Source organism: Myotis yumanensis, unplaced genomic scaffold (genome assembly GCF_028538775.1).
Source record: "Myotis yumanensis isolate MYYU_CA2020_CCGP unplaced genomic scaffold, mMyoYum1.0.hap1 SCAF_16, whole genome shotgun sequence".
In the NCBI taxonomy this organism is placed as follows: Eukaryota; Metazoa; Chordata; class Mammalia; order Chiroptera; family Vespertilionidae; genus Myotis; species Myotis yumanensis.
In genome coordinates, this window is record NW_027223767.1 from 24,932,072 (window position 1) to 24,952,139 (window position 20,068).

Consider the following 20,068-nt stretch of genomic DNA (forward strand, 5'->3'; position numbering starts at 1 on the left):
CTGCCAGCAGGCACCTGGGACCCAGCTGGCTTCCCACAGGCCTCGGCTTTGTCTTAAAGGATGTCCAGATGTCTAGAAGGTTGTTAGGCTGTCCGGTCTAATTACCATATTACCCTTTTATTATTGCAGATTATTACAGTCCTTGGGTTACATCGGACTTGACATATGTAGTTTCATGGTTACATCGCCATCTCCCATTTATTTTTTTTTAAAAAAAGTTTCGTCATTTTGACATATGTACATATGTGCTTTATGTTTTTTATTATTTATTTACTCCAATAAAGGTCAGGAATTGTTATCTTTCTTTTAAATTTTTTTTACTGTTTCACTTCATTACTGCTGTGTATGTGCTCCATGTGAATGATGTAGGTGCTTATGTAGGTGGGTTCCAACTTACGGCGAAAATCACGTTACGTCCCGCCGTAGGAATGGATCTCTGATGTAACCCAAGGACCTACTGTATAGATGATGATGTGGCAGAAACATAACTAGGCTATTTGAGGAAGAATAAATCCTTATGAATTTCGGCTTGGGCATTACAGAAGAGATGCCATGCATACCAAAGGTCTCAAGGAATATTGATAAAAACCCTTGAATATGGCAAAAATAACCCTCTTCATTATTATGCTGAAAAAGTCAAACTTAATGTGAGGTATACTCTGAAATCATGTGATTTTGTTGGAAAAATTAAACCAGGGGGGTGGGGGGTGGGAGGGGGGCACAAAACACAATTCATTCTTCATTTAAGAATTAGTGCAGTCATATTTAAAACCTATATTTTTCAAATTTAAGTAAACCTCACTTATTTTCATAATAAAATCTAAGACAAAATATTTTAAAAGAAATTTGGTCCCCACTTTAAGAGAATTCACAGAAATGGCCAGGTATCTCTGATGTTAAATAAGACGGAACTTCTGTACATGTTTTCTTTTCACTGGACCACATGATCGCATATGAGACTGGAAGTGCCCAGCAGAAAGCATGCGGTAGACAAGCACAGCTTGGTCCTTGTGGTGGTGTTAAAATATGTCCACACATTTCTGAGTGCTCCTCTCTTCAAAAGACAAAGCCTAATTCATCTCTTCTTGGGTGTGGGTGGACTTGCTTCTAACAAGTAGAATAAAACAGAAGTGGAATATATCTTCCTCCAAAGAGAAAATTCATGTCCACCAAGAACCTCAGAACCTGACCTTATTTGGAAATGAAAACTTTGCAGATGCAATTAGTTAAGATAAGGTCATTGTGGATTAGGGTGGGTCCTAATGCAATGACTGGTGTCCTTCTAAAAAAACAGGGAAGATAGCTGTGTTCAGATGGAGGCAGAGCCTGGAGTGGTGCCAAGGCATGCCAAGGGCTGCTGGCAGCTACCAAAAGCTGGGGAGAGGCAAGGAAGGAGTCCTCTCTTAGAGTTTTCAGTCCCTGATGACACCTTGACTTTGACCTTCTCACCTCCAGAAGTATGAGAGAATACTTTTCTATAGTTTTAGGCACCCAATTTGTGGTACTTTGTTATGGCAGCTCTAGAAGACCAGATTGGGATGACTTTAGAGACTACGTTATAAAAGGCACTACAGCTTCCTCTTGGCTCATTCTCACTTGGATCTCTCACTCTAGGGGAAGTTAGCTGCCATGTCATGAAGATATGCAATAGCCTATAGGGAGGCCCCCATGGTGACAACTGGCCAATGGCCATGGGAGTGAGTCATCTTGACCTTCCAACCCCAGTCAAACCTTTGCATGACTACAGCTCTGGCCCACATCCTGGCTTCACCTACCAGAGAAACCCTGAACCTGAACCCCAACAGAGCTGCTTCCAAACGTCTGACCCACAGAAACTGTGTGATAATAAATATTCATTGTGTTAAGCCACTGAGCTGTGGCATGATTTATTATTATTATTATTTTTAAAAAATGTTTTTATTTGATTTCAGAGAGAGGAAGGAAGAGGGAGAGAGGGAGAGAAAAACATCGATGAGAGAGAGTCATTGATGGGCTGCCTCCTGCATGCCCCCTACTGGAATTGAACTGTGACCTTCTGGTTCATAGGTCAACACTCAACCACTGAGCCATGCTGGCTTGACTGGCATGATTATTTTATGCAGCAGCAAACAACAAATTCCTTTGTTCCCTCATATCCCCACCTCCAAAGTTCCTGAAGATCCAACTGCAATGGAAACATATTTAGAATTGAAAAGAAATTTCTTCTCCCAAGGCTATTAAAATTCTCCATAACTTCATTTCCACTGCTTATCCACCAGTTATTTCTGGTAGATTCAAACGTGAGTTTCTTTTCTTCCATTCAACGCTCTCAGTCACAAAGCTCTATCATCTCTGGGATGTAAGATTCTACAAAAAGGGTGGTTGCCATTTTCATAAATGAGATTTATTAGTTTTATTACCTTAGATATTTAAAAAATGATCTGAAGCTTCTCCTATCCCCTTGGAAAATGCCCTTGGGTGCAGATCCCAATACTGGCATTCTATCCAGGGAGATTCAGAGGATGTTCAAAGGGTGCATGTCTCTGGCCTCCCTGATTCCCAGCAAGACCAATGCGGGCAGCTCTGCTGCTCCAGCAGCTTTGCCAGGGAGCAGACTAAGGAGGGAGGAAGTCCCTGAGAACGGAGCAGACAGAAAAGAACTACCGCCAGGATGGGACACTGGTCATTGCCTGATTTAACAGCTTTATGCAGGACCTGCAGTGCCCGGAGGTAGGCACCGGGCTCAGGATGTGAGGTCCTGGGCAGAGAAAGAAGAATAAGGTAAGGACGCATCATTGTCCATCAGGTAGACAAAGCCACGATAAGATCATTACAATAATGGGAATATGTATAATGTCCAACAAAAACCAAGAGGAGATGAGGTGAACTTGCCAGATGTTTGTTTGTTTGTTTATTATTTATTTATTTTTATTTCTAGAATCTGTTTGCCTGCAGGTTTCTTTGCCATGGAACTTGTATAAGAACCACCTTCAAGGTGATGATGGCAGCTTTCAATGTTGAAGGAGGAGGAGAAGGGACAGAGGACGAGAGGCAAATCCACGCTCATTTAGGGCTCAGTACTACAGGTTCCCGCCCCCAGGGTGAAGGAACAGGCTCAGATGAACACCTGTGTGTGAAAATCCTGCCCCGGGGGCTGTCTGTGGTGGGAAATGCCAGCTAATCTTGTATGCCAGCTGTGGTGCAATGTTCTGAGTGCTTTACAAATATCACTCATTAAACCCTCATAACAACTTAAAGGGGCAGGTAGTGTTATTTTCCCCATTTTATAAATAAAGAAACTGAGGTACAAGAAGAGGCAGAGCTGGATTCAAACCCGGGCAATCTGTCTCCAGACTATGCCTCTCCATAGTAATCCCTCACCTGTCCTGAACGTCAGCAACAAGGATGTTTATTCTTCACTCCAGCTGATTCGGAATTCTGATAAAACATAGCAGAATTTCCAGCCTTTTAAGCAAACCATACAGTTCTAACGCCGGTGAATTTGCTATTACAACCCAAGTCTGTGTGCTTGGTAGAAATGTTAAAAACAAGGCAATCAAGGGTAGGCAGACTCAGATGTTTTTAAGTCGAAATAAATTTTAATATAATAGTTTGGAATGCAGTACATTAGGTGTGCTCCTAATTGCCGGGGGGGGGGGGGGGGGAGGTAAGGGGGGAGGGGGAGGGGAGGCAGACCAGTGGATTGTGCGATGGCATGGACCATTCAGTGTTATGTAATACACCTGGGACCGTTCTACCAGGCTCTGCACATCCTCGAGGGAATCTGTGCAGCCCATCACAGGTTTACTTTAAATGTCAGCTGCTAAGAAAAGGAGAGATTTGAAGTCTCACATTAGCTGGACTGGACCAGCCCTTCCCTCTGTAATCTGGGGCTCCAGATAATTGTGTAAGTAGAGAAAATTCTTAACCCATATAAGAAAGAGAGACTCAGGCAACGGATACTGCAATCTTTTCTCTCTTGGGGAAATCTCTGCAGGGTGCAAATGAAGCAGGAGGCTTCCTAGGGACCTTCTGTCTTTCCACGAGTTGCATGTTTGCCTTGTGGAGGGAGTGGCACAGCTTTCAATGAGCTGAGGGTGGTGAATGGATGACTGAATATTCAGAGACACACAGAACACTACAGTCCTTTTATGTCTATCATGGGGGTACAGCCTCCATGGAGTTTCCCCAGCCTATTTTCAATGCCATGGTCACTGGGGTTATGATCACAATGTATTTTGATCCCATTTTAAGAGGCACCATTCCCCGGCCTCCCCTCCCCTCTTATAAAATCTCTGAAGTTGGTATGTGTCTTCAATTGTTTGCACCTCCCAGTCGCTGTCATCTTGGTGGTACATGAAGTAAGTGTTTCTAATAAGGGCTGGGACCTTGGGAGTCAGTGAATAGGGTGTTTGTGAAGCACACCAGGGTACACACATGAGGTGGCTTGGCTGGAGGCAGCCAGTCTGGGGCTCGTGTGTCCTGGTCACACCCGTGATTCCCTGTGACACTAGGAAGGTAGGGTTGCCTCCTCCAGTCTCAGCCACCCTGTCTGTAAACAGTGGTCCCGACATCACCTTTCTGAGGAGACGCTTTTGTGGGCTGTCTGTGAGTTACGTCCATAAAGCCCTCCCTATATAGCAGTGATGGCGAAACTATGACACGCGTATCAGAGGTGACAGGCGAACTCATTTTTTGGGTTGATTTTTCTTTGTTAAATGGCATTTAAATATATAAAATAAATATCCAAAATATAAATCTTTGTTTTACTATGGTTGCAAATATAAAAAAATTTCTCTATGTGACACGGCACCAGAGTTAAGTTAGGGTTTTTCAAAACGCTGACACACCGAGCTCAAAAAGTTCGCCATCATTGCTATATAGGATGACAGCAGAGAATTGTAGTCACTGCTATTGGTTTTACGGGGCCAGGGGGAGGCGAGGGAGGCATTTATTTACCTTGGTCACAAAACTTAAGGGGCATCCGAATCTCAGTGATAAGGACACATAACACTTCCATTCAATATTTTTAAGAAGTCAAAATCAATGACAAAAGAATCCAGGAAGACAAAAGGAAACAGGTTAGACAAAGACAGGATCTGGCCTTTCACCTTACCCTCCTCTCTGCCCTGTGGGATGCCGTCTTGATTTTCTTCAAATATTGCATTAAAATATATCTTATTTCTCAGTTTTTTTTGTGTCCTCTTAAGTTTTGCACCCGAGGCTAGCACTTCACTTTCTTCATCCTCGTCCTGACTCTGCTTATATTTCTGATTCTGTGCTAATGGTAGCGCTCCTTTCATGCCTGCACTCATTCACTCGGCCAGCCCCGATCTGGGCCAGGTGCTGTGCCCGCCTCTGAGGAAACAGTGATGAGACACAGCACTGGCTTGTGGAGAACAATGGCACACAGACAGGTGCCCTATATATTCCTTAGGGGTGTTGCAAACGCATCCATTCATTGATTCATTCCGCAATGGACCTCCTCTGTCTTATTCAGGTACACGATATGCACCAGGTACAACAGGAAATTCAGGAAGACAAGAGTCACTCTTAGGTGGGTCACTATTTCCCCAAAACACTCATTTGCAGTGGCCTACCAGGAAGAGGTAATGATAAACCCTTTAGGAATTCCAAAATTGCAATGGCTACGTCAAACACAGCGCCTAGCACAGTGCCTGCACCTTAACATTGTGGACCAGTAGTTTTATTGCTAGCTTTACCCAGTGGCCAGATAAGTTTATATTGAACGAATATGAAAAACATTTTACATAAATGTTAAAGGCATGCCTTAAAATTAAATACCTATTGCATTTTGAAGTTATTTATTACATGTTCTTACAAGCTAATATCTTTTTAAAGCACGATACTTTGTAAAACACTGTGTAATATGAAAACACGAGAATTCTCGTGATCTGTCTGCAATGTGTTAAGACACGCTCACTAAATGATTGTGAAATGACGGTTCAAACTGATGAATTCCTGTAAGTAAGATGAAGATGAATAACTTATACTCTGCCCATCTGGACTCCCCTTGTTTGCCCTGGATGCTTGGCTTAGTACAATGGAAGAATCAGATTTTGCAGTCGGCAGATCTGAGCTTTAAACTTGGCTCCACCGCTTATTATCTGTGCGATCTCGATCAATTTGCTTGATCTTTCTGAAACTGCCACCTGAATAAGGTTAATAGCGCTAAACCTGCAGATCCACAGTGAGTCTGGCTCATAGGAGACACTCTGTAGAGTATTTCTTTCCTTCCCACTTTGTTTTGGAACTTGCTGGAGGTGCAGGTCAGAGGCCAAGTCGACCCCAAGCAAAAAAAAAAAACCAAAACCATCTGGGAAGGGAGCATCAAGATTTCATGGGTGCTTTCATGCCCAGAGCTCTGACACACCGAGAATGGAACCAGTCTGTTTCTCTGTGTTGATACCTTGTAAGCAAGGTGGCTGTGGGTTCTGAATAATTCAAGTCCATTTCCACAAGACAGTCACAAATGCATTGGCTTCTCCAGGAGAGGTGCCAAGCTGGGGCCTGGAGAAACGTGGGCCTGAGACCTGCTTTAGGGACAGGGAAACAAGTGTGTGAGCGGGGAAGTCCTGAGCGCTACAGCAGAGATGCAAATTGGGGCTGTGTCATGAAAACAAAAGTTAAACCATAAAAATGTCACTTCATATGCAATTTAAGAGAGATCGATGAGAAATAAACTTTAGGAAACTGCTCACATATATCAGTGCATTACAGGTGCCTGGCAAAACATTTCTACAAAAATATGCAGTGCAGTGTATGTATAAATCTGCCTTGAGTTTTATGGTTCCTTATACACAGTTATAATGTACATAAAGTAGAGGAACACGGAGAACCAGTTCGTTGCTTTAACCCACGGTGGTCAAATGGAGTTGGAATAATCCATCAAGGTTACACAGCCTCAAACAAGTACAATCACCATCTCTCAAGGATCCAAGTGGCAAGGGCAGGTCTGGTCACATTCATTTTACAGGATGGTAGGCGAATGGGGAACAGACTAAGGTTTCTTAAAATCTATTTTTATTGATTTCAGAGAGGAAGGGAGAGGGTAGAGAGAAAGAGAGAGAGAGAGAAACATCAATGATGAGAGAGAATCATTGATCGGTTGCCTTCTGCATGTCCCCTACTGGGGATCGAGCTGGCAACCCGGGCATGTGCCCTGACCAGGAATCGAACCATGACCTCCTGGTTCATAGGCTGATGCTCAACCACTAAGCCACACCAGCTGGGCCAGACTAAGATTACTTGACCACGTGCAATGGACCAGGTTTCTGTTAAGCACATTACACCCATTATCTCACTTCAGCCTCACCCCGCACCCCAATTCTATGAGACAGGTACCACTGTCCCCATTTCACAGATGGGAGAACTGAGACCCATCTGTGAGTTACATAAGCAAGGACACATAGGCAGCAGACACTGCACCAGAATGGAAGCCTCATGCAAACACAGGTCTTGTACACCACTCTCAGCTCTTAGAAGAGCGCCTGGCGCATAGTGAGTGCTCAATAAATACCTGTTGAGCAAGTGAGTGGAAATGGAAAACCCAGGTTCAGCTGAATCTGTCTGGCACAGGGTCTTTGCAGTGATGAGAGGAATGAATGGAGCAGCTCACCTGCACAGAGGAGAGGACCCATGGGTGCAATGAGAGCTGCAGCCTCTGAGAGGGCAGGTTATGGAGACCTCTTGGGAAATCCTCCAGTTTGAGGAGCACGTTGCCTCTCCTTGGCAGTGCCTACCCAGACCTTTCCTCTAGCCCAGGCTCTACTAAATGGTCCTACTTTGTACTCCCACAGTAGCCCAGAGCAGCACCGTGGAGGCCCCACTGAACCTAGAATAAGCATGATGCTCAGAGGTACCAGTTCCAAGTCTCGGCCCTGCCACTTACTAGAGGTAAGACCTTGGAGATGACCCCGACACCCTCCAAACCTCAATCCCTTGTCTCTGAAAACAGTACATTAACTCTCATCCTTTTATCTTCTAGGCTGGCCACGGCTCTGCACAAGTCTACACCCTGTAACCTACCATGTGAGTGGTGGCCACACAGCGGTCTTGCTCCTGGATGAAGCGCAGGAGAAAGAAGCCACTCAGGGAGCCGGAAACACCTGCATTCAAATCAGCTCTGCCACCTGCAGGCTGTGCGTGGTCTTGCCTCAGTGTCCTCACTTGTAAATGGGAACAAAAGGAATATGTACCTGATAGGGTTCTCCAGAGGCTGAAATGAGTGAACACATGCAAAGCACTTAGAAGGCATGTGGGAAGGGCTGGAGAAATATTTTATTGTTATATTATGTTATTTTACCATTTTTATTCTGTATTAAACCAACTTATTTTAGGGTCAGTTTTCCTTACTAGATTGGAAGCTTCTAGAAGGCAAGGATTATGCCCTCTTACATATCTATCACTATTCTCCCATGGTAGGGCTAATACTAACTCTTGATAAATATTTGTTGAACTGAACTGAGCCAGCAGTTGACCAAATAAAATGGTGAGGCTCCAATTTGAAAGGACTTTTTAATTGCTGCTCTCCTTTGGGTCATACAATTAAGTAGAATAAATATAGAGGCTACACTGTCTACCCAGGACCCAGTATAATGCAGCCTTTAAACCTTCCAGGGACAGAGTTAGAATCAGAGTCATGGAGCAACATGCTTGTCGGTGATGGCACGACAGGATGGGGATGGGTGGGGTGGGTGCATTTTTGTTCTTTTTAACATTAAAAGGGGACACCCTTTTTTAAAAAATATATTTTATTGATTTTTTTACAGAGAGGAAGGGAGAGAGATAGATAGTCAGAAACATCGATGGGAGAGAAACATCGATCAGCTGCCCCCTGCACATCTCCCACTGGGGATGTGCCCGCAACCCAGGTACATGCCCTTGACCGGAATCGAACCCGGGACCCTTCAGTCCGCAGGCCGACGCTCTATCCACTGAGCCAAACCGGTTTCGGCAAGGGACACCCTTTTTATTAAACTTCTATACTTTACTCTCTTCCAAATTCTAAAACAAACCCAACTTTTGTTTCTGCTTATGTACAAAACAAAGAAAACTATTAAAGCATCACCTTTGTGATAGGAAAGAAGGTGAAAATTTTCACCATAAACAAAGGAAACTGTACCTGGAGGAAAGAAATCAAAGGGACACTGACTCTGGTCTGGGGCCAGGCCATCCCAACGTGAACCCGAGCCCTTCTTGGTTCCAAAGCGAACCTGCCTGGGGGGCCCAGGAAGCAGCCTTCTTAACTGCTGAATAACAAACAGAGCGAAAGCCCTAATGATCGCAACAACATAAACAGCATATGGGCTTCCTGCAGCTGTCTATCCACCCCTTCTCCAGGTTCTCTTCCTCAAGAGAGGGGCCTCATCGTCCCTGGAGCTGCAGAAGGTGAGGTCAAACTTCCGCTTCATATAGGACATCATGGCCAGGGAGAGCAGCAGGAAAAACGGCATGATGACGATGATCGCCAGTAACACCTTATCCTTGACCGTGACGATGCTGCCGGGCCGGGCCGGGTGGGACCACTGGCCAAGGCAGCGGCTCAAGCAAGCCTCCTCGGAGAGGTAGTTGTTCTTATTGCCCCAGCACCCTCCATAGATAAATCGATCACAGGAGTTGTTCTTGGCATCAAAGTACCAGCGTGGGAAGGATGCGTGGCAAGGCCCGGTGGCCACGTTGGCAGCGAAGTATTCTTCGTAGTTGAAAATATCGCTGGAGGGGCCATCAGAACCCTGACTTCTGGGGACACTCGGGCCAGAGGAATCTGCCGGGCTGCTGCTGGTGGCCGCATCGGCCATGGCGTGCCCTGGGATATCAGCACACTTCTGCAGACACTTCTCCTTGGTCAGGTAGTTATTCCGTTCCTTCCGCAGCCTCCACATACAAACTGCTGGCAGGAGCAGCAGGTGGCATTGTGCCACCACCTGTGGAGGGAGGCCAGGCATCTCCCCACCACCTTTGGAACTCGGCAAAAGTCGTGGATGTCGTGCTCTCCATGGCCCCAAAGAGGAGCAGAGATGCCAGGAGGGCGAGGAGCACCCTGCACCATCTTGGCCCACAGAGCAGCGCCATGATGGGCTCCACTGGGTCTCAAGTTCAGGTTTCAAGTTCAGGTGCAGATGGATGCTCGCTTCAAGTCTCCAAAAGCCCCTCTGGTGCCTGGACTCTGCCTCCTCTGCCCACAATGCGGGAGAATGGCCTCACTGGCCCCTTTGCCCCCAGTGACTCTCAGTGACTCTCCACCACTCAGAATGGAGCCAAGGGTCCCACCCAATCAATGCTCAGTGGGGGCTGGAGCCAGTGGCTGCCTGGGAGGAGCTAGTGCAGGGGGCAGTTACCCTGTGGGGAGGGGGCGGGGCGCACAGAGAGCAGGCGCCTGGCTCATCATTGACTAAAAGAAGCAACAGGCTTTACATATACCCAGTGCTTTCCTCCCATGCACAGAGCTCTGTGGTCAAAAGGCTCTACCTGACAGAAGCGGTAAGTAGACATTTCAGTGATGTGAAAGAAAAGCATGGGATGGCTCATCAGATATTAAGTCAGTCCCCAGGCTGGTCCAAGCACTAGCTGATGACTAGGTATGAAAGGAAGGACAGGGTCCTGGAGGAACTTAGCAGATTGGCAGGAAGAGGCTGGCCTATTATTAGGTAACTAAAGAAAACCAAGGGCCTAAGTGGAAAGGAAGACTGAAACTCAGAAAACTTAAAAAAAAATGTATACAAATACAACTCTGGTAGAGGAATCCACATGCAAATCAATTCTGGGAATTAGCAACACAAGCACTGGATGAGCAGTGGGGTCCTTCACATTTAGATGAAGTGTTCTGGTCAGACGGGGTGGGAGGGGCCTGGCCTCTCCTGGGTAACTTATTCCTCACACTGACCCCAGAAAGTACGCACTGGCCTCCTTGTACAGATACCAACTTGGGACCGAGGAGATAACCAGCAGCTTTGGCATCTGGCAGAGATGGATCTGGGGTCCATTATTAACTGTGTGGCCTTGGACAAATCGTGGCAAGCCTCAGGGTTTCCACCTGTAATCGGGGCGGACAACAGCACCCACCTCACTGGTGAGGCTGGGAAGGCACTAACTAGCAGCACAGTGTTCAACATAGAACCCACGAAGGGTTGACTGTTTCTTTAGTTCAAGACCACACAGCAAGGGCAAGGCCCTCAGTCCAGTTCTTCTCAAGCGGATTCCAGCGTCACTGAATCAGAGGATTGCAGACCAGGTTTGTCCGTGGTCTTCCCACTATTGTGGTGAGTGGAGGTGACTGATTGCCCAAGAAGCTTCAAACACAAAAACTCTATTGATTTTCTCAATTATTTAGAAATTTGGGTACTATTTTAAAGTACGATGTACCAGTTATAGTACTATTATAATACCAGGAATTTGCCTATGTTTTATTTAATTTAGGCATCACAGAAATTCAGGTCGGTATAATGAACTTCCAGATTATAGACTGAGAGAGGTCAAGTAAGCTGCCTGAAGTCACACAGCTGACATTCAATTGCAAGTCTGAATCTAAATACTGTATGCAGGGTTAAGCATTTGGGCTCTGGAGTTGGAAGGATCTAGATTTAAATCCTAGGCCTACCTCTGAAGAGCTAGTAGCGAACCTGTAGGTCGCGACCCCTGAAAATACATCCTGCATATCAGATATTTACATTACGATTCATAACAGTAGCAAAATTACAGTTATGAAGTAGCAACAAAAATAATTTTATGGTTGGGGGACCCCCACAACATGAGGAACTGTATTAAAGGGTCGCGGCATTAGGAAGGTTGAGAACCACTGAGCATACTGCTCCACCCCATATAAAATGAGAATAATAACTGTATTCATCTCACAGAGGAGTTGTGAAGGTTAATTGAGATAAGGCATCTGATTGACTTGCACAAAGTAGCTGTTTCTTCAAGTTTAGTTGCTCATTACTACTTTTTACATGTACTACTCCTACATCATGCCATTTACATAATTCAGATGTTCCCCATTTCCCTCATTTTTAAGAGAACAATGGCACTGCACATTTTTAATCTAGAAATTCTAATCTGTTTCACCTGTTTTATTTCAGCAAGAAAGTATCCCATTTAGAAAAAGGGGGACTTTATCCTATGTCCTTGGAAAAATGGAGAGGGGGTACATAGATAGATAGCTCCATAGAGCTGGAGACTCCTGCCAGACATTAGCCTGAATACTAATATATTAGTTGTTTAATAAAAAGGAGAATATTAAAAAGGTCCCGGTGATATTTAACTACATAATAAAACCCATAGAAACTGCTGGATGGAGAGAGGGAGATGAAATACTGCCGTAATCTAATCATGCTGGAAGCCACGGTGCCGCCACCAGGAGCTGGGGCCCCTCAGGCTGTGCTATGTGAGGCTGGTCAGTCAGGGGCATGGCTGGGAGGCCGGATGCTGTCCTTGCTTTAGTGCGTAGCCCCACTCCCTGTGTCTGAGTGCTGCTTTTTGCAGTGCCTGCCCCAATGAGCCCTTTAAGCCAGCGGTTCTCAACCTGTGGGTCGAGACCCCTTTGGCGGTCGAACAACCCTTTCACAGGGGTCGCCTAAGACCATCCTGCATATCAGATATTTACATTATGATTCATAACCGTAGCAACATTACAGTTATGAAGTAGCAATGAAAATAATTTTATGGTTGGGTCACAACATGAGGAACTATATTTAAAGGGCCAGAAGGTTGAGAACCACTGCTTTAAGCGGATATGCCTGCCCACAGGGGAATGCCTCCATACCCTACCCCAGGCCCTTGCCCTTGACTTTCCTTGGACCAGGTCACCACTGGCACGTTTACTCCAGCCAGCGCTCCTCTCCACTCCCCGTCCCCAGGTTCATTCCCGCTGGCTCTGTGTCCACTCCTGGCTTCCCCGCTTTGGTGATCCGTCATACAAATGTGTTCTCTGACTCAGTCTGCCCCTGCCTCCAGGTTCACTTCAGATATTTCACTTGGCCTTGGATGAGAGGCACCCTCTCCACATCAGGATCCCGGGGGGACGTTCTGCTTGCTCCGTGGTGCTTTCCTTGCATCGTCCGCCTGAAGGAAGTTAGTTTGGCCAACCTACATTCCAGAATGAGAAACCAAGGCCCAGGTACATGAGCTCACAGTGCAGGGGGCGGGGGCTGGGAAGGAGGGGCAGTAGCTTCACCTGCTGGGCACGGTTCCTTTGCAGTGAGGTCAGACTCTCTCTGGCCACTCAGGAGATGCAGGATTAGGACCGGACAGCAGACAGCAGTGTGTGCTGTGTCTGGAAAATGTTTCTCTGGGGGAGAGTGGATGCATTTCTGTGCTGTTTTTATACGGGCAGCAGACAATACACCTCTTGGGTTTATCAGTCTGGTGTGTGTGGTGTCCAGGGGCTGGTCTTGTGGGAACCTCCCGTTTGCTGGGGAACTTGGGTGAATGGAAGAGCTAGCTGAGAAGTCACTTCCTAGTGACACTGGCCCGAGAGGAAGGCAAGCTCTGCCCAGGCCTGTGGAGGGCAGTCCGGGAGGGCAGAGGCATCAAGTCCCTGGTTCCCCTCCTGCTCTCTTAGAAGAGGGTACAGGGTGCAGGGTATCCCAGAGGCTTCTGGGCACCTAGCTCATGACATGAGAGAAGGAATGGAAGCCATATCTAAGCTTCAGACGATGCCCACGGGGGATTCAGCAAACCAGGGAAAGACACAGTCACTCATTCACTGAGCCTGCGGTGCATGCGGGTCCGTGTCGCAGGTGCTGATGGGAGGTGCAATTCTCATCCCATTTTACAGAGGAGAAAACTGAGGCACAGAAAGGTTGTGGAACTTGCCCAAGGTCACTTGACAGTCTGTGTTCTTATGCTCCCTGCTTCCCTCCAATCCAACTCCATGGGAGACTGAGAGCCGAGCTCAAGGAGGAGAGGAGGAAAGAGCATCGCTTTGGATTTATACCGCCCTGGGTGTGGCTGACTCTGCACCCTGCTGCTTGTGACTTTCACAAAATCACTCTATTTTAGTTTCCTCCTCTAGGAAATGGGGATATGCCATTTTGAGGAGTTATTATGATGAGGGGATTAAACAGTGTGACCCATCAAGCCTATAGTGGTCATTCTACATGCATTAGCTCTTATTATTATGGGGAAAGTACTTTGAACTATCGGATACTTTTTAACTCCACGATGGCAAGATTGTAATACACACCATCATTTTAAAAAAGAAAAAAAAAAATGGTGACTATGAAACGATGCCACACCATTGACTATAAGACACGTCTCAAATTCAGTGATGCTAAAATGCTCAATATCCTGTCACATACCTATATACAAACAACCGAAGGAGACTCTAGGGGCCCCTCCCCTCAGCCACCACTACAGCATGGATGGAGAGCAATGCAAAGAGATGAAGACAGAGCAATTGGTTTTAGGAAGAGTGAAGAGCCCAGACCACAGGGAACTGAGGGGCCACACCCAGGGGTCCATCTGGGCAGGCTTTCTGCTGGCCAGCAGTGCATGAAGGCCATTAGGCCTGGCTAGTCTCTCCATCATTTGAGCTGCAGGGTTTAAAAACAGCTAAATCTGGCTCTACCTCAAAGTGGCAAGGAGGTGTGATTCCTTCCTTGGGTGGACCCTTAAAATGTCAGAATTTGGACAACATGAGTAACCCATGGATGGGAAGAGACCACAGGAGGCAGAAGAGGAAAAAGCAGTGAACTCAGAGCCTGCAGATTCTTGCCGTGGCTCCATCTTTCGTGCCTAATTAGCTACAGGACTTGGGCTGCTTGGTCCGCCTTTGGACCTCGGTTACTCTGGCTACCAACGAGGGGATGAAGTCTGTGTCTACACCCAGGGCAAATGCGCAAGGGTTAGTATTAGGGACCTGGACTTCACAGTGCGTTCAGCATTTCCAGCCTGGCCCCGGAAAAGCCCGGCCCTTCACTGCTTGCGCTTTCTCCCTGAAAAGGGACTAACACGCTGGCGGGAACCATCTTCCTAAAGCAGGTCCAACTCGAATGTAGTGGAGATTTGTCTTTCATCCCCCAAAGCAGCAGTGGGAGAGGCGCTGCATTCTAAACTCTTGTTTTAGTTTGTTTTCCAGTGGAGAGTCTGGTTATGTAAGGGGTCACCCCTACAAAAACAGATGAGAGACATGTCGACAAAACAACTACGACGACTCCCCAAAGCCCCTAATGCTTACTGTAAGACCAGAAAGAGCGTAGAGAGGATTAGCATAAAAGGACCGATAGTTGTAAAGTAAGTGGCCACCGAGGAGCATGAAAATCATGACATGATACACAAATCCCCAATAAACAACCAGAAAATTCAGATCAGGACACTGGGGCCCTGAGAAGGAACATAATCTGCATATTGTGGCAGAGGGAGGACTACAGAAAAGACTATCAGACTCTAAAGGCTGCTTTTCCCCATGTGCAGTATACACCTTTCACCATGTGCTACTGGTCTTTTACAAACATATTTGTATTGATTTCAGAGAGGAAGGGAAAGGGAGAGAGAGATAGAAACATCGATGATGAGAGAGAATCATCGATCGGCTGCCTCCCGCACGCCCCCCACTGGGGATCGAGTCCGCTACCCGGGCATGTGCTCTGACTGGGAATCGAATCATGACCAACTGCCTGGTTCATAGGTCGACACTCAACCACTGAGCCACGCTGGCCAGGTACGTGCTACTGATTTCATCAGACAAAACAACGACACTGTATTTTAGCAGAAAGAGCCTTCATTAGCTGAGAAGCACCATCATTAGCCTAACAAGGTTCACTCTTAGGAATCCCAAGAGCTACGCCATCAGGCACTCTGGAGGAAAGTGGTCCCGGCACCGATACTCGCTGACTTTACCTGCCATGCTATGGCCGGGCCACGCATGACTTCACCTTCTTCTATTCTAGCACCAAACTACTGTCGGGTTTGGGGGACGAGCAACATCCCCACGTTCTGTTCTGTTGCCATAGCCGTCTCCATAGGAAAGGGCTGAAACTAGAAGAGCCTGTCTTTATGGTTGGAATGATAGAAGAGACAGCGGATGACACAGGCACCATAGTCTGCTTCCATAATTTGACGATTTCTGGTCTAGTCTGCGGGAGCAAGCACAGTAACAATCATTCTGATTCTGTGACTGTCTCCCCTTGGAAAAATACTCATTGTTCGCAGTTCGGGTTGAGAGTGGATGACAAACCTGGGACTTCCTCTTTAGCGCCCATCCCTTGCCCTGCCCAGGGCCCACGCCCTGGAAGTTGGGGAAGGTCTCAGTCACCTCAGAGTGTCCTTTTCCGAATAGTCATAACTCTGCACCTGGAACTGTAACTACATTATTATTTTTATCACAAACTGGAGGAGGAAAGAAAGGAGTCCTCAAAAATCTCTCTGGGAACCTCTATCAGAAACGCAAACCAGAGAAGTTTCTGGATTGTAGGTAGGCAGAGAGAAAACCATCCTTCCCACCTCAATAAGCAAGAGCAAAGGGATATGAGCATTAAAAGCAGAAGAAGAACATGCAGGCTAGAGCCTCGCTTTATACTGAGGAGGCCAGGTGCGACGTACCTGGCGCTCTTACCCTGGTTGGCTCTGTGCAGGCCATTCCCTCTGGGAGGAGGCGGAACATGTGCCCCATGCAGAGACACATCCTACCTCTGCCACCAATTCTGTGTTTTCCTGAACCGAGTTCCAGCTACAAAATACTCAGCTGCGGTGTAATCGCTCTGCTTACAGCTGACAACGTTAGTCATTTCATTATACACATTGGAGAGAGGGTATATAAAAGTTGTTTACAAGGGCAGAGCGGCACTTCTGAAAGCTGGCTTGAGGGGCTCCTTCCACCTTGCCATGTTTTAATTCTTCGAACCTGCAGCAACAGTCCCATTTTTATAACTGCTAGCACAGGAAGTTATTAAAGCACTTGGCTCTAATGTGTCTTGGTCCCTGCCTCTGCTGGAATGCTGTAAACAGTTACAGCCAGATCATTTGTGCAATCCTATGAAGAGAAACGTCATATTAGAATAATTTCTGTGGCTAGTGGGGAGTTAACGACAGACTGCGTCTAGGCCAGCCGTGGGCAAACTACGGCCCGCGGGCCGGATCCGGCCCGTTTGAAATGAATAAAACTAAAAAAAAAAAAAAAAGACCGTACCCTTTTATGTAATGATGTTTACTTTGAATTTATATTAGTTCACACAAACACTCCATCCATGCTTTTGTTCCGGCCCTCCGGTCCAGTTTAAGAACCCATTGTGGCCCTCGAGTCAAAAAGTTTGCCCACCCCTGGTCTAGGCCATACGATGCAGTGATTGACAGCACGGGTGCTGGAGTCAGCTTGAATCCTAGAGCTGCCTTTTGAAACCCTGTGTCTCAAAGTCTCAGTGTTCCCATCTGTGAAATGGGAACAATAGTAGTACCTGCCATAGAGGATGTGATTGGAATTAATGAGGCATGTAAAGCACAGAGTAAGTGAACAATAAAAGTTACTGTTCTTGAATTAATATCATTAGTTCTGCATCAGAGCAGGGTTCTGGAATTGGTGGAAGAATTAAATTTCATGATCATATCCCCCTGTTGTAATCACTTGCTTATTTTTTAACAACTTTATTGAAATATATGTGACATGTAAAATTGTATATACTTAAGGTATACAACTTGATGTTTTGATACATGCATTGAGAAAAAAATCATCATAATCAAGCTAAATAATTTATCCATCATCTATACAAAGTTGTTTTTTATGTGCATTATGTATGGTTTGCAAAGATTGAGGATGCATCCTCTTAGCATATTTTAAGTGTATAATATAGTATCATTAACTATTGTCTATGCTATAGACGTAACCATTGTCTATGCTGTAGACAATAGTTAATATTGTCTACATTAACTATGCTGTTCATTGGACCCCAGAAGTCATTCAGTTGTGTAACTGAAACTTTGTACCCTTTGACCAACATCTCCTCATTTCCCCCTCCTCTCGTCTCCCCTCCCTTGCCCCTGGAAACTGTCATTCTACTCCCTGCTTCTACCAGTTTGACTGTTTTTAGATTCCACATCTAAGTGAGATGGTGCAGTACTTGTCTTTCTGTGTCTGGCTTATTTCACTTAGCAATGCCCTCCAGGTTCATCCTTGTTCCTGCAAATGGGAGGGTTTCCTTCTATTTTAAGGCTGAATAATATTCCAGTCTCTCCTTTCTCTCTCCCTCTCTCTCTCTCTCTGACATTTTCTTTATCCACTCGTCCATAAACAGACATGTGGGTTGTTCCCATAGCTCGGCCCTTGTGAACAATGCTGCAACAAGCATGAGGGAGCAGTTATTTCTGCGAGATCCAGATTTCATTTCCTCAGGATATACACCCAGAAGTGGGACTGCTGGATCATATGGTGGTTCTCTTTTAAATATTCCCAGGAACCTCCACACTCTTTTCCTTAATGTCTGTAATCATTTTCTTATGGGAACTGAAGGGGAACAATCATCGACTCCATCTTTTTCTCCCGTGATCAAAGGGTTGCAGACAGTGGCAAGACTGACACTCCTCCCTGGCCTCATTGTGAATGTGTGAAGGCCTGGTCCACAATGGTCAGCATCCTGCACTAGAATGTTAGCACCTCCCCAGTCACCATGTTTGTTATCTTCTTCCCTCAGACTGGCATTATCGGGCCTAGAAGGGTGTCCGAGATCATTCTCTTGGCTGGGTCTGCAAGTGACCTTGGGGGACCCGCCCACCCAGTGAGAACATGGGCCCTTGTGCCACGTTTCTCACAGGCCACTTGAGAAGCTATGAATATTGGAGTTAAAAGAGCTGGGTTCAAGTTCCAGCTCTGCTCTCTATAATGATTGGACAAGTTACATAAACTCTCTAAGCCTCAGTTTTCTCATCTGAAAAATGGGAAAAAAAATACTTCACAGAATTTTTGCTAAGACTAGAGGACATAACACAAAAAAGCATTATAAATTGTAAAGAACTACATAAACATTACTTATTACTTTTGGTAAGCAGGGCCACCATTGACTGGTTCCGTATGTTAAGAATTCTGAGGGTTTCTGTGGTTGAAGATGGCCACAAATCACATTCAAATAAATGTTGTATTTTTTTAAAAAAATATTTTTTTATTGATGTCAGAGAGGAAGGGAGAGGGAGAGAGAAACATCAATGATGAGAGAGAATCATTGATTGGCTGTCTCCTGCACGCCCCCTCCTGGGGATCGAGCCCGGAACCTGGGCATGTGCCCTGATTGTGAACCAAACCGTGACCTCCTGGTTCATAGGCTGACACTCAACCACCGAGCCCCACCGGTTGGGCAAATGTTGTATTTCTTACTCAAAGGTCAGAAGCAGTGGAGTCGGATAAAGATAGAGTACAATGGTGAGAGGCAAGGGATCTGGTGCAGGCCACACTGGACTGCGTGGCTGTTGAAAGGGAAGTACGGCAGGGAGGGAGCAAGGTTGACTGACGTCTGACTTATTAGAATTAAACTTCACAATTTTCTTCATTCCTCCCAGACATATCCCATTTCATCCTCATGCTCTTTCCAAATCCCATTCCCGGAAACCCTTTCTCTTCTGATCTCTCGAGACACTTTGGAATGTAGCAGTCATCGAGCATTAATTTTTAAGTGGTAGATGCTTTTAAAGGGCCCGGCACTGACCCCATAAAATTATTCCTTCCTATTTAGAACCATCCAATTACGGAGAGGCTCGAGCGCAGCCAGATCTGCAATTCTCTCTGCCTGGCCAGTCCCAGAGACCTCGTTTGCAACAGTCTCACGTTCTCTTTCCCCGAAACACCTGGCAAATTGAGCAGCTGGACGTCTGACTGCCAGCAATGGCGAGGAGAGTGGGCCAAATGCGTGATGTACGTTTTGATGTCATGGAGGCCATGGGCCTGCCATGTCATTCTGCAGGTCTGCACGGATAACCATCTGAGGAAAGGACGGACGGGTGGGGATAGCTGGCCACTGGCCACACTCACTGCTTTGAGAGAATCCAGAGGATGAATGCTTCCCCCAACGTTAGCTGTCTCCAGTCATTCCCTGTGATCCTGACTTTGAATGTCCAGCAGGAAGCAGGTTTCCTCTGCTTCCTAACTTTC

The 20,068-nt window shown here is 46.2% G+C and overlaps 1 protein-coding gene and 1 pseudogene across 2 annotated transcripts in view; both read right to left on the reverse strand.

The window, feature by feature from the left end:
• Positions 1 to 20,068, reverse strand: part of CA10 (carbonic anhydrase 10) — a 364,718-nt gene that overhangs the window by 150,105 nt on the left and 194,545 nt on the right. The window lies entirely within an intron of this gene.
• Positions 6,036 to 10,074, reverse strand: LOC138994529 (kunitz-type protease inhibitor 2 pseudogene; annotated as a pseudogene).